This window comes from Mustela putorius, unplaced genomic scaffold, assembly GCF_011764305.1.
Source record: "Mustela putorius furo isolate JIRA1106 unplaced genomic scaffold, ASM1176430v1.1 tig00000592_pilon_pilon_pilon, whole genome shotgun sequence".
NCBI classification, from domain to species: Eukaryota; Metazoa; Chordata; class Mammalia; order Carnivora; family Mustelidae; genus Mustela; species Mustela putorius.
This window is the reverse complement of record NW_025421426.1, coordinates 4,913,906-4,925,593: the sequence shown is the minus strand read 5'-3', so window position 1 is coordinate 4,925,593 and position 11,688 is coordinate 4,913,906.

Below are 11,688 nucleotides of genomic sequence, written 5' to 3'. Positions count from 1 at the left end.
CCCAACAGTGCGAATGCACTAAATGTCGCCGATGGTAGATCTTACGGGACGTGTATTTTACTACAATTAAAAAAACAAACAAACAAAAAAACCCCCAAACCCCCCCAGACACTGGGGGTGGGGGATAGCAGTCTGTGGATCCTCTTCTCCTCTTGGATCGAGATGGCCTTTGTGCCTCTCAAGGTTCACCGGCAGATGTCCTAAAATTTCTGATGCAATTTGTCTCAGCGGGGCCCGAGAATCTGCATTATAGGCTCCCAGGCGAAGCTGATGCTTCAGGTCCCCAGACCACACTTTGAGCAATGTGGGTATGTTAAGAATGAACAAAAGAGGCACAGCGTTCTTAAGGAAAGCAGCCAAGCCCAACACCTCCTAAGTGTTGGGACGTTGCAAGCCAATGCCTTAGACTCACTCAAGCCAGCTACACGTCGGGGGATGCCGGGAGGCCACCAACTGATGCAATAGGGTTAGCTAATAGTTAAGTGTTCCTTTGTGTTGGGCCAAGGGTTCAGAGCTGGAGTTCCGATGGTGCTTGACCTTGGGTGGGGAAAAAAAATACCCATCTTTATTTCGCTAAGCTCTAACTGAAGTTAGGATTTTCTTCTACCATGGGTGTAGTGACAAACCTCCACAGTATCAGGGGTGGGCTTGGCCCATGATGGAGTTCAGGACCCGTGAAGGAATCCAAGACATGTCACTGCCAAAGGCGCGGCTTTGACGTGTTGATTAGTTGGAGCTGACGGCACTGGAAAAACAGCAGGTGCAAAAAAAAAAAAAAAAAAAAGGGCACTCTGACCTCCCTCCCTTCTTCTTTTTGAAAGCAGAGGATAAACTCCCACGTGAAAGATGTCTCCTCCCTGTACCAGGAGGAACGCGACATTCTTATCGCCAGAGACAGGGAGTCTTGGCTAAGAAAAATCTGCACAAACTTTGTTAAAATAACTCATCTTCCTTTAGCCTCCCATTTATTTTAGTCGTTTTTCCATAATTGTTACTCTTTGTGCAACCTTGTGTACAACAGAGGTCTTACCATTCTTTGGGTCTTATAGGCTTTGGTGTCACATAAAACTTTCATTAAACACTTAAAAAAAAGATTTACTTATTTATTTGAGAGAGAGAGAGAGAGAGAGAGGAAGGAAGTGGGGCTAGGAGCAGAGGGAGAGGGAGGATCTCTAGCAGTCTCCCCACTGAGTGTGGAGCCCGACATAGGGCTCGATCTTAGGACCTGAGATCATGATCGGAGCTGAAACCAAGAGTCAGGCACTCAACTGACTGAGCCACCCAGGCACCCCTTAAATAAATTTTTGTGCTTTCTCTCTTGTTAATCTGTCTTTTGTTACACAACCCAGCTGAGAACCTAGACTGGTATGAGGAAAAAGATTTCTGCACTGATATCTTCCTAATTCTTTACCCTTGCTACAGATAGTTTTAAATACCATTTATGTTCCACATTACCTCCAAATTATGCTTAATTTGAAACACTACTATATCTTGTTAATGGGCGAAAAAAGAAGCTCATCTCTTGAATGACCTGTTTTTTGGAAAATATAGTTTCTTAATCGTATTTCAGTATGATGAGTTTCTATCATAATCCTGTGCATTTTATTTACTGACCTGAAAATCCTTGTCCCGAACCTGTGTCCTTGGCACAAAATGGTTAAGTGCCTGTGATATAAGTGCTGCACTTTGCATGTCCTGCCTTACTTAACTTTTGAAACAGTTTTTATTTAGTTAATGTGTCAGCTTGTTTTTTAAGTAGGCTCCGCGCCCAACCTGGTGCTTGAACACACGACCCAGAGGTTAAGATTTGCACATTCTACCAACTGAGCCAGTATGGCGCCCCCTAAAGGGCTTTAATTAATTAATTAATATATATATATATATATATTTTTTTTTTTTTTCAAAACAGCTTTTTGAAGCCGGTGCTGTCCTTAAGCACTTCCTTTTTGCAGAGGAAGAACCTGAAGGTCAGAAAAGTAACTTGGCCAAGGTCATCCATGTAGAAAGGTGTTAGTGGCTGAGCCCATTTAGAAAGCTTCTCCTTGGGGTGCCTGGGTGGCTCAGATGGTTAAGCGGCTGCCTCCGGCCAGGGTCCTGGAATGAGCCCCGCAAGGGGCTCCCTGCTCAGCGGGGAGCCTGCTTCTCCCTCTCCCTCTGCCTGCTGGTCTTCCTGCTTGTGCTCTCTCTCTCTGTGTCAAATAAATAAAAAAACCTAAAAAAAAAAAAAAAAAAAAAAGAAATAGAAATCTTCTCCTTAAAGTTCGTGCAACCGTTTAAGTTCAAAGGAATGCTGTTGGTTCCCCCATTGTTGCCACCAAAGATGGCACCAGGCACAGAGCAGGCAGGGTCCCTGCCTTCCCTCCCTCCCCTACCCGCCCCTGGGCTGTTGCATCTGATTGGTGGATCCTCTGCCACGTGCCTGTGCTCTGCTGCAAGGGAGGCTGGGCAAGTGAGTCTACTGGTAGGAGACTGGTGTTGTACCACGATGTTGGGGGGGGGTCCCTCAAAATTAGAAGGAAATTCAGAAGACAAAACAAAACCCAGTTTACTGCAAACCCTAATATGAATCTGGTTGCTCAGTGGGTGCCAACCTCTGGCAGCGCACACGCGGGAGGCCGTGGTTGGCAGATAATAGTAATTAGTAATTCCAGCACTACTAATTGAATGCATAATATGTGCCAAGCAATATTCTAATCACTTTACATGCAGTAACTAATTTTATCTTCATAACAGCCCTGTGAGATAGTTATTATCAGTAGCATACCCATTTTACAGATGAGGAAACGAAGTCTGAGAAAGGGGAAGTCGTTCCCTCTCAACCACTTTCAGTGCCATTCATTGACTGTGCCTCGCTTGGGCTGCCACGTTGACAGCCTTGGAGTGGGTCATGTACTCCGCAACACTGCCAGCCTCTGTCATCTCCCCGTTGTGGAAATTGTCATCTCCCAATTTCCACATGCAAGCGTTGGTCTGGGCCCTGTAGTTTGACATTTGAGTTTCCAAACCCTGCCTAGTTCCCTGAGGTCTTTGGGATAGGAGTGGTGGTTGGGGGTGCCTTGCAGATTTATCTTAGTGGTCCCTGACCAGAACCTTCGGTATCCATAATTTCTTAAAAAGCCCCCAGAAGGTGCTGGTGTGAGCATGGCTTCTGGATACCTTCAGAAAAAAATCTCAGCCCAACTCAGTGTGATGAGTCCTGATTACACACAGTCCACTCATTGGATTGGCAGGCCCAAGGTCGGTGCTGGGATTCAGCAGAGAGGGAGGGGAGAGACACAGCTGCTCGGGGGTGGGGTTGGGGCAGGGGGAAGGGAGTGAGGAGAAAGCGGCTGCAAGAGCATCCGGGAATTAAAAAATATATATTACTTATTTGAGAGAGAGAGAGAAAGAGCAAGAGAGCACACGCCGGGAAAGAAGCAGAGGGAAAGGGAGAAGCAGACTCCCCGCTGAGCAGAGAGCCAGATGTGGGACTTGATCCCAGGACCCCGGGATTATGACATGAGCCAAGGCAGATGCTGCACTGACGGAGCCACCCAGGCATCCCCGAACATTCCACATAAAGAGAACTCTGCGAATTGGCAGTGAGAGGACCTGAAAGCTTTGGGCAGGAACTCTTATGCCCTTGATGGCAGCTGGCCTGGGGCCGAGCCTCCTCTCCTCTGCACGGCCAGGGCCTGGGTGCAGACCCCTACCTGCCTGGAGCTTCCAAGGGAGGAAGGTGAAATGGAGAAGGAAGAGGTTGGGGATGGAAGCTGGGGCCTGGCCATCTTGACAACTCAAGATGGTCCAAAGCCTCTTAGACTTTAGCCTGAGGGCAGAGGTGTGTACTTTGTTTGTTTTAAAAGCACGTGGGCCCCAGAAAGCTGGTAAAGGTGGGCGGAGTAGCACTGGGGGTGACCGGCTTGCACAGGATACTGAGCGCCGAACCAGGAGAGCCCCAGTCAGACAGGGACAGCCGGTCACCCCAGCAGAAGCCGAGTGTCCCTGCACCTTCAACCCTGCCTGCTCCTGGGCCTGCCCTCGTGGGTGCCGATCAGCGTCTCTCAAGCCTCCCCGTGTACAGCCGCCATCTGGACTCTCGCTGAAATGCAGACTGAGTCCCCATCTGGGGCGGGGCCTGGGAATCTGCATTTCTAACAGGCTTCCAAGGGCGTGGGGGCCTCTGGTCCCTGCTCTGCTGTTCAAATAGCAGGGCTGAGAACACACTTAGGCTCGCTGCAAACCAGCTGCTTTTGACCACAACTAGGGGAGGGGGGGAGCTTTGCTCGTCCAAAAAATACACTCGTGTTTCCACTGGGTCATCCAGGCCCCAGATTTGCAGTGCAGATCAGCTTGCCGAATGTATTTTGGCTTAAAATCCATCCATGCACACCCCTCACAGCCAACACCCATCACAGGCACTGCTGACTTAGTTTGCTTGCTTGCTTGCTTTTTTTTTTTCTTTTAAGATTTTATTTATTTATTTGACAGAGAGAGACACAGCAAGAGAGGGAACACAAGCAGGGGAGCAGCAGAAGGAGAGGGAGAAGCAGCCCGATGCGGGACTGAACCCCAGGACCCTGGGATCATGACCTGAGCTGAAGGCAGATGCTTAATGACTGAGCCACCCAGGCGCCCCTGGGTTTGCTTTCTCACTGGGTGCAGGGGGTTGCCTCTGACATCCTCCTCTCCCCCTTTCTCCTCCTTGTAGCTCACTTACCCTCCCCCCCCCCCCAGTAGCCTGGGTCCAGATGCAAATGAAAACAATTCCAGGGAATACGAGACACTTGCTGAGCCGCCTGTTGGAGAGAGATTGAAATAAAGATATTCCCCCCTTCCCCTCTCCTGAGCAAGCAGAGGCAGGTTTGTTGACATTGCTGGAGGGGACGACAATGACATTTGAGGTCTAGGAATGTTGTTTTGAAGAGCAGGAGTCTCGGCACCCCTCCCCCCAAAGCCCCCCACCGGCCCTGATTCCCTCTCACTATTGCTTACACAGGGTGATGCCAGGCCAGGTCAGCGAGGTGGAGCTGGGTGGGGTGTGACCTTGGCAGATTTCTTATCCTACATGTAATATGGGGATAATGGCTGGGTCTACTAAGCTGGGCATTCCCTGTTTGTTCCCCAAAGTCATTCTCTGCCCCAGGGGACGGATCATTAGAAACTGCCTCACTCGGGCATCCTGCCTTCTGGCTTCTGGTTGGTTTGCAAAAGGAGGCACTGGCAGAAGATGGGGGTTAGGGGGGTTTATTACCCGTTTCCTCCCTGCTCTGGCCTGAAACTGTGTGTTTCTTTCTGACCACAGCTCCTGCCAGGCAGATGCCTCTCCAGCTCCAGGCCTGAGGCTGTGTTCCAATTACCAGAGTATTTTGCCTCTCAGCTCCAAATTCACCCTTCAGTACACCTGCTCCCTAAGCATCTCTCCTTTGCAGTGAGTGCAATGTTAAGCTCCACCCATAGAGGGCGCTAGACGGACACACAGCGGGCTCCGCTTCTGTTTCCACCCTTTGCCCATTTTCGGCCCAGGATGTTCCCAGGCCTGGCCAATCAGAGCACTGACTCCTGGTGACCTCACTGATTGACTCAGGGGTGAGCACAGGGTCTAAGCTACTGCACTGCTGTCAGAGTCAATCTCAGAACTTCTGGCAGAAGCTACCCAAGAGGTGCCTTGCTCCTTCTTATAGGACTTGAATTTGAAGAGATGAGAGGCTGGGCAGCGGCAGCCCTTTTGTCACCATATGGACAGAGTCTTGAGACGCCAGGTGGAACCAGAGAGTGAAGCCGCCCAGGTGCCAACTGCAAGATGAAGAGAAACTGACTACTCCTGACACTGAGCTGCACCTGGGCCTGGCAGGACCTTGGACTTTTCAGTTCTGTGAACCTACGAATGTCCTTTCTCCACACTTCTTCTTCCACCAACATATCCCTCCCCCACCCCCACTCAAGACAGTTTGAGTTGGGTTTTCTGCTATTTAGAAATACAATAATCCTCCCTGATATAAAATCATTAAATTTTTACAAAATGGCTTTAGGAAAAAATTATGATTAAATACCTCCTCCTTTCCAAGCCCTGGATTGTATTAGGTCATGAGATCCTTTCCCCAACCCCAACAAGACCTTGGAGGAAGTTGTTATGATTACCCCCTCCCAGTTGAAGAAAACAACGCTTGGGGGCGCCTGGGTGGCTCACTTCCTTAAGCATCTGACTTCGGTTCAGGTCACAATTTCAGGGTCCTGGGATGAAGCCCCATGTCAGGCTCCACACTCAATGGGGAGTCTCCTTCTCCCTTTGTCCCTCCCCCGTGCTTGTCTACGTAAAAAAAAAGGAAGCAATGCTCCCAAAAGTAGGTAACTAGCTCAAGGCTACCCAGCTGATTCGTGGCAGAAGCAGGATACAGGCCTTCATGCTGCCTCCCAGCAGAGGGAAGCGAGTTGCCCACCTGCTCAAGTGACAAGAGCCGTGCATCGATCACAACAGAGGGGGGACACACTGGCCACAGCGGAAGGCAGGGGCGAAATCTGGATCCGTGAGTAATTGTACAACAATGCAGTTCCCCCACGTTCATTACCTAACTGCTAATGAAAAGATCTCCAAATGGTGGTGCTGCCAAATCTGTTGGAACGAAGTGAGAACATGCATTTGTAATTAGCAGGCACCGCCGTGCAGGCAAATGAGAAATGTGTGAATGTCCCTTGAAATGTTATAAAAAAGCAGATTAACCATACCCTTGTTATCTTGTGTATGCTATTAATTTACCAGACTCTTTTCATTGTTGCTAGTTGAATTCTTGGGGCGTAATGAACAGTGATAGCAATAGCTACTATTCGTTGAACACTAACCACGGGCTAGACTCAGTTCTTGGTGCTTTATATTCTTTGTTTCATTCAATCCTCTTGTCACTCCAGTATGGTTTGTTTTTTTTTTTAATTCCTTTTTTACAGAGGACGAATGAGACCTTTAGTAACTTACCCAGGGAGACATAGCAATGTTGTAGCTTGTCAGGGAATTGAACTTGTCAGCTCCAAAGCCCAAGATCCTTCTTTCTGTTCTGCGACTTGCAATACATTTTGCTACTCCAAGTTGTCCTACTCATGGGTTAGCACGTGCCTGTTGGGGTGGTTTATTTAAGAAAATTGTGTGGATTGACTCTTCTGAAGGCAAGTGGGCCTAAGCATGGCTAGAGAGCTAAATTCAGCTTTAAAGATTTATTTATTTTTATTTTGGAAAGAGAGAGCATGGGGGAAAGGGTCGAGGGAGAGGGAGAGAGAATCCTCATGCAGACTCTCCGCTGAGCACCGAGCCCAAGGCGGGACCTGATCCCAGGACCCCAAGACCATGACCTGAGCCAAAATCAAGAGTCAGACGCTCCATTGACTGAGCCATCCTGCCCCCCTCCCCACCCCAAAGTACAGCTTTAAGACACTTCTTGTTAAAGCTGTCTTGATAAATGCTAAAGTTCACAGGACCCTTCCTGGACTTCTAATTCAGACTCAGGTATCAACCATACATTGAAAATGACAGAAACCCAATTTATTGAACCATATTAATAAAAAGTCCAAGGGAAGTGATGGCTTCAGGTACTGTTGGTTCTAGACTCAACAGTGACTAGAACCTGGTTTCATTCTCTCCATCCCTTGGATTTATTTCCTCTGTGTTGGCTCCATTCTCCGTCTCCTGTCTCTATAGCACTCAGGTTTATATTCAGTGAACAAGAGAGATCTTTGTGGATAGGACCTATAAGAACCCTAACATCCATTTGGAGCATGGAGTCCAGGAAGGTGACCGTTCTAAGGTATCCTCAAGGACCTCAAGGACCCGTCTTCCTGTTCTACCGCCCTCAGCATTTGGCTTCTATCTTTATGATCATAGTCCAAGAGGGCTGTTAGAGATCCAGCAATCACATGTTTGTTCCAGGGACAGTTCCAGAACAGAAGTACTGTCTTCTGCCTTTTAAGGAACCTTCTCAAATTTCCCCCACAAGACTATCTTACTGGCCAGAACTTTTCCATTTGGCCATTTCAAGATGCAAGAGAGGCTGGGAAACATAATCTCCATCCTCAGTGGCAGCGTGTCTGGATTAAATTGGTAGAATTCTATCCTGACATTAGTAGGAAGGAAGGGGAGCATGGATATTGGATGGGCCACTAGAGTTTCTGTCCCAGTGGCCATTGCCAGATGCTGGTGGGGAGAGGAATTACAGGTGTCCACTCACGTTGGCAGATAGTGTTGTGCTGGGGTCCTACAGTTCATCCTCAGTGAAATGGGTGTTTTAAGACGAGCTCTGGCATAGTGGCCATAAGTTCTTGGTTGCCAGTTCCACCTCTGCCACTAACCGGCTGTGCGATCACATACATGTCATTTTGCTTCTCGTGTCTTCTGTGTGCTTCTCATCGCCATCTCCTCCTCTGCAGGTTGGATTTCCTTCCTTCAGCTCAGCATCCCGAGTGTGGCCCCCCAGCTCCGGCACCCGCTGTCTGAGCTCGGGCTCCCGAGAAGCAGAAGCAGGGGGTTGAGATGGGGACGGAGGTGCCTGTGAGTTATCAGGTGTGCTCTCAAAAGAAGCCAGCAAGGGAGGGGGTCTGGGTGGGAAGGAGAAATGAGGATGTGGTCCAGCCGGAGTCGGGTTGCAGCCTGACTCCACGGGCAGCCGGGACGCTCGTGCTCCATCCCAGGACACGTTCTGCCTCTAGGCAAAGGACTTGCATGTCCCAGTCGGCGGGTCACTGGCTGGGTGAGATGCCTCAGTAGGGGAGGGGTGTGACCTCACAGGCCTCTCCACATGCTGTGATTCCCTGGAGAGGGGGCTGTCTTGAGGCACGACAACACACAGAACCTGGGGCTGGGCACCAGGACAAGGGACAAGGAAGGAGCCAGGCATAAGGACAATGGACACTAGGACAAAGGAAAGAGGACAAAGGGGCTTGCTGTCATCTGAGGGAAAACATCGGCAGCAACCTCAGGCCGACTTCTGGGGTCTCATGGGGCAGAACGGGTCATGTGACCACCCAGGCTGACTTCCTCTGGGGCCTCATTGGCCAGGACTGGGCCATGTACCCACTCCCAGGACTCGTGGGCAAATGTTGATGGGATGACCGTGGTTGGCATGAACTCTGGGACAGAGCAGAAGCCCAAGCTCCTGATGAGGAAGTTGAAGGAAATGTCTTTCATGTAGGTAGCCAGCGGCATCTGCCCCCAAACACTGGGGGTGTGAAGTCTGAGCACTGATCACAGACACGTGTGGTTGTCACTTACCTTCCAGATCTTTCCGATGTCCCTGCAGGCAAATATGTTAGACTCCCTTAAGGGCGAGGAGTGTCCTCCTAACTGTCCCAGACCCTGCCCTGAAATTTCTGGGCAAAGGTGGGCTCTTGCCTTATGTATGCGGAGGAGGCTGGAGGGCCCATTCCAAATGCTTGCTTGTAGACCATTAGTCTCAGCGTTTGGGGCTTTTGGCTGGACTTCTGGATTTACTCTCTTTTAAAAGCAAAGCATAGCCCAGCAGCCCCTGATGGCATGAGACTGAAGAGCAGAGGGCAAGAGAATAAAGGTATCACTTCTTTCCTGCAGGCTCCCTTCTCTTCCCCACAACTGTCCCCAGATCCCTTGACTGACTGTCACTGCTGAGTCATTTTTATGCCAATTGCAAAAGACCTCTGAGCGTCTAAGGTGAGGAGGCAGATCCTGTTTAATCAACTTTACGGAGAAACAGTTTCTGTCCATTTAGCACCTCTTAGCACCAATTCTAGCCACCTCTTAAATGCACTTGTCATTCAGAGAATGACTCTAGTGACTTTTTCCTGGGTCCCATGCATATATAATAAACCTCGGGTGCCTGGGTGGCTTAGTCAGTTAAGCATCTCAGGTTATGATCTCAGGGTTCTGGGATCGGTCCTCTGTTGGGGTCCGTGCTAAGCAGGGAGTCTGCTTGTCCCCCTCCTTCTGGCCCCCACCCTACCCTGCCTTTGTGCTCCCTCTCATATAAATAAATAAAATATTGGAAAAAAACCCCTAATAACCAGTAACTGAGACTTGGGATCTAGTCCTATTACATTCCCCCCTCCCCCTTATTTCTTAAAGCAAGGACAGTTGATGGCTTTAAATTTACTTCAAGAAATTCATTAATTTGGATTTTATAGGTCCTTTGCGTAAGTGGCACATTCATTCCGGAAAAGGAAATGAAAAACATCTTTCAGGCTCTGTTTTGTGGTTACAAAAAGTCCCAGAGCATCTTTTCATACATTTAATTCAAAATTCAAGCATGTTGGTGGAGGACTAAATTCACACTGTAGGCATTGTTTCCAAGCAGAAACCATTGGGTGACCTGGGTGGGGGCTGGGGTTGGTTTTCTGCCTTCCAGAACTGTGGTGTCAACACATAGGAATAGACTTTAATGAGGTTCATTTCACCATGTGTATGAACAGGTTGCCTGCTATGTGTATATGTTTGGTAAGACTCTGTATAGAGTGAGGGATTTACAGATTCATTGATTAGCAAATAGTTACTGAGCACCTACTATGTTCCAGCTGCTGTCCTAGACCAGGGATACTCCTGTGAAGGTCCCTGCCCTCATGGAGGTAAACATCTCATGGAGAGAAAAAGACCATGGGCAAATCAATACACAATGTGTCAGATGATAATAAGCATTTCAGAGAAGGAGGAAGCAGGGTAAGGGGGCTGGATGCTTTCAAGTATAGATTTTATTGTCATTCAGGAATGAGGAGGCCAAAAGATCAGGAGAAATTGCCATTGAAAAGCTAGTCTGTTATAATCACAGTTCCCAAGAAGAGGGGGCACACCCCAAAATGGAGGGCAGGGGGCGCATGGGAAAGCACCAGAGCTGGTCAGAGACAGAGGTGGTGCTGGGGAGATCTGTGGCGGGAGTCTTTATTGGGACCTCTAAGGGAAGGAAGAGACGAGGCCAGACAAGCAGGCTTAGGATTGGCTAGTTGGAAGATTTCAGCAGGTTCTGGGGCATGAGGGCTGTTCCTGGTTGTATACCTGGTCCTGGGGTGATTAGGGCAGGTGGAGAGTGTCCTAGTGTGTGAGAGCCTGAGAAAGGAGGTGGTTGGGTGTAGGGTCTGGATTGTTCTGTATGGGAAAAGCACATTTGTGGGTGCATGGTTTTTCATCTTTAGGAATTGTTGACTCCTGGGAGGGGCAGTCCTCCTAGGGTCTGCAAGTCCTCAGCTATCAAAGCATCAGAACACAGAAAATAAAAGACACTGGAGGGCGTTCTGGGAATGTGGTCTTTCCACAGGCCTGGGGGAAGAGGTCAGATGAGGTCCCTCTGTTTAAGTGATGTTTGAGCAGAGAACTGAATGAAGAGAGGGAGCGAGTGGATATGACCTAAGGAAGAGCCTTCCTGGTGGCAGGAACAGCAAGGGCAAAGGCCCTGAGGTAGGACTGTTTTTGGTCTGTTCCGGGACTAGAGAAGAGGTTGGCGGAGCTTACAGGAGAGACAATGGAAGCAGGTCAGGGAGGTAGGGCTGGGAGTGTGTGGGTGAGCTGTCACCACGTTGTGGCAAGCGTGGTGCTCTGAGCGGAGGAGGAGCGGTATCTGACTGGGGTTGTAATGGGGCTCCTCTGCTGCTGTGCAGAGGGGAGGTGGGAGAGCAGGGAGACCAGGGGGGAGGCTCTGGCAACAATCCGGGACCAAGAGGCTGGGGGCTGCCCCAGTGCGGGACCCAAGTGGACAGATTCCCGTTATA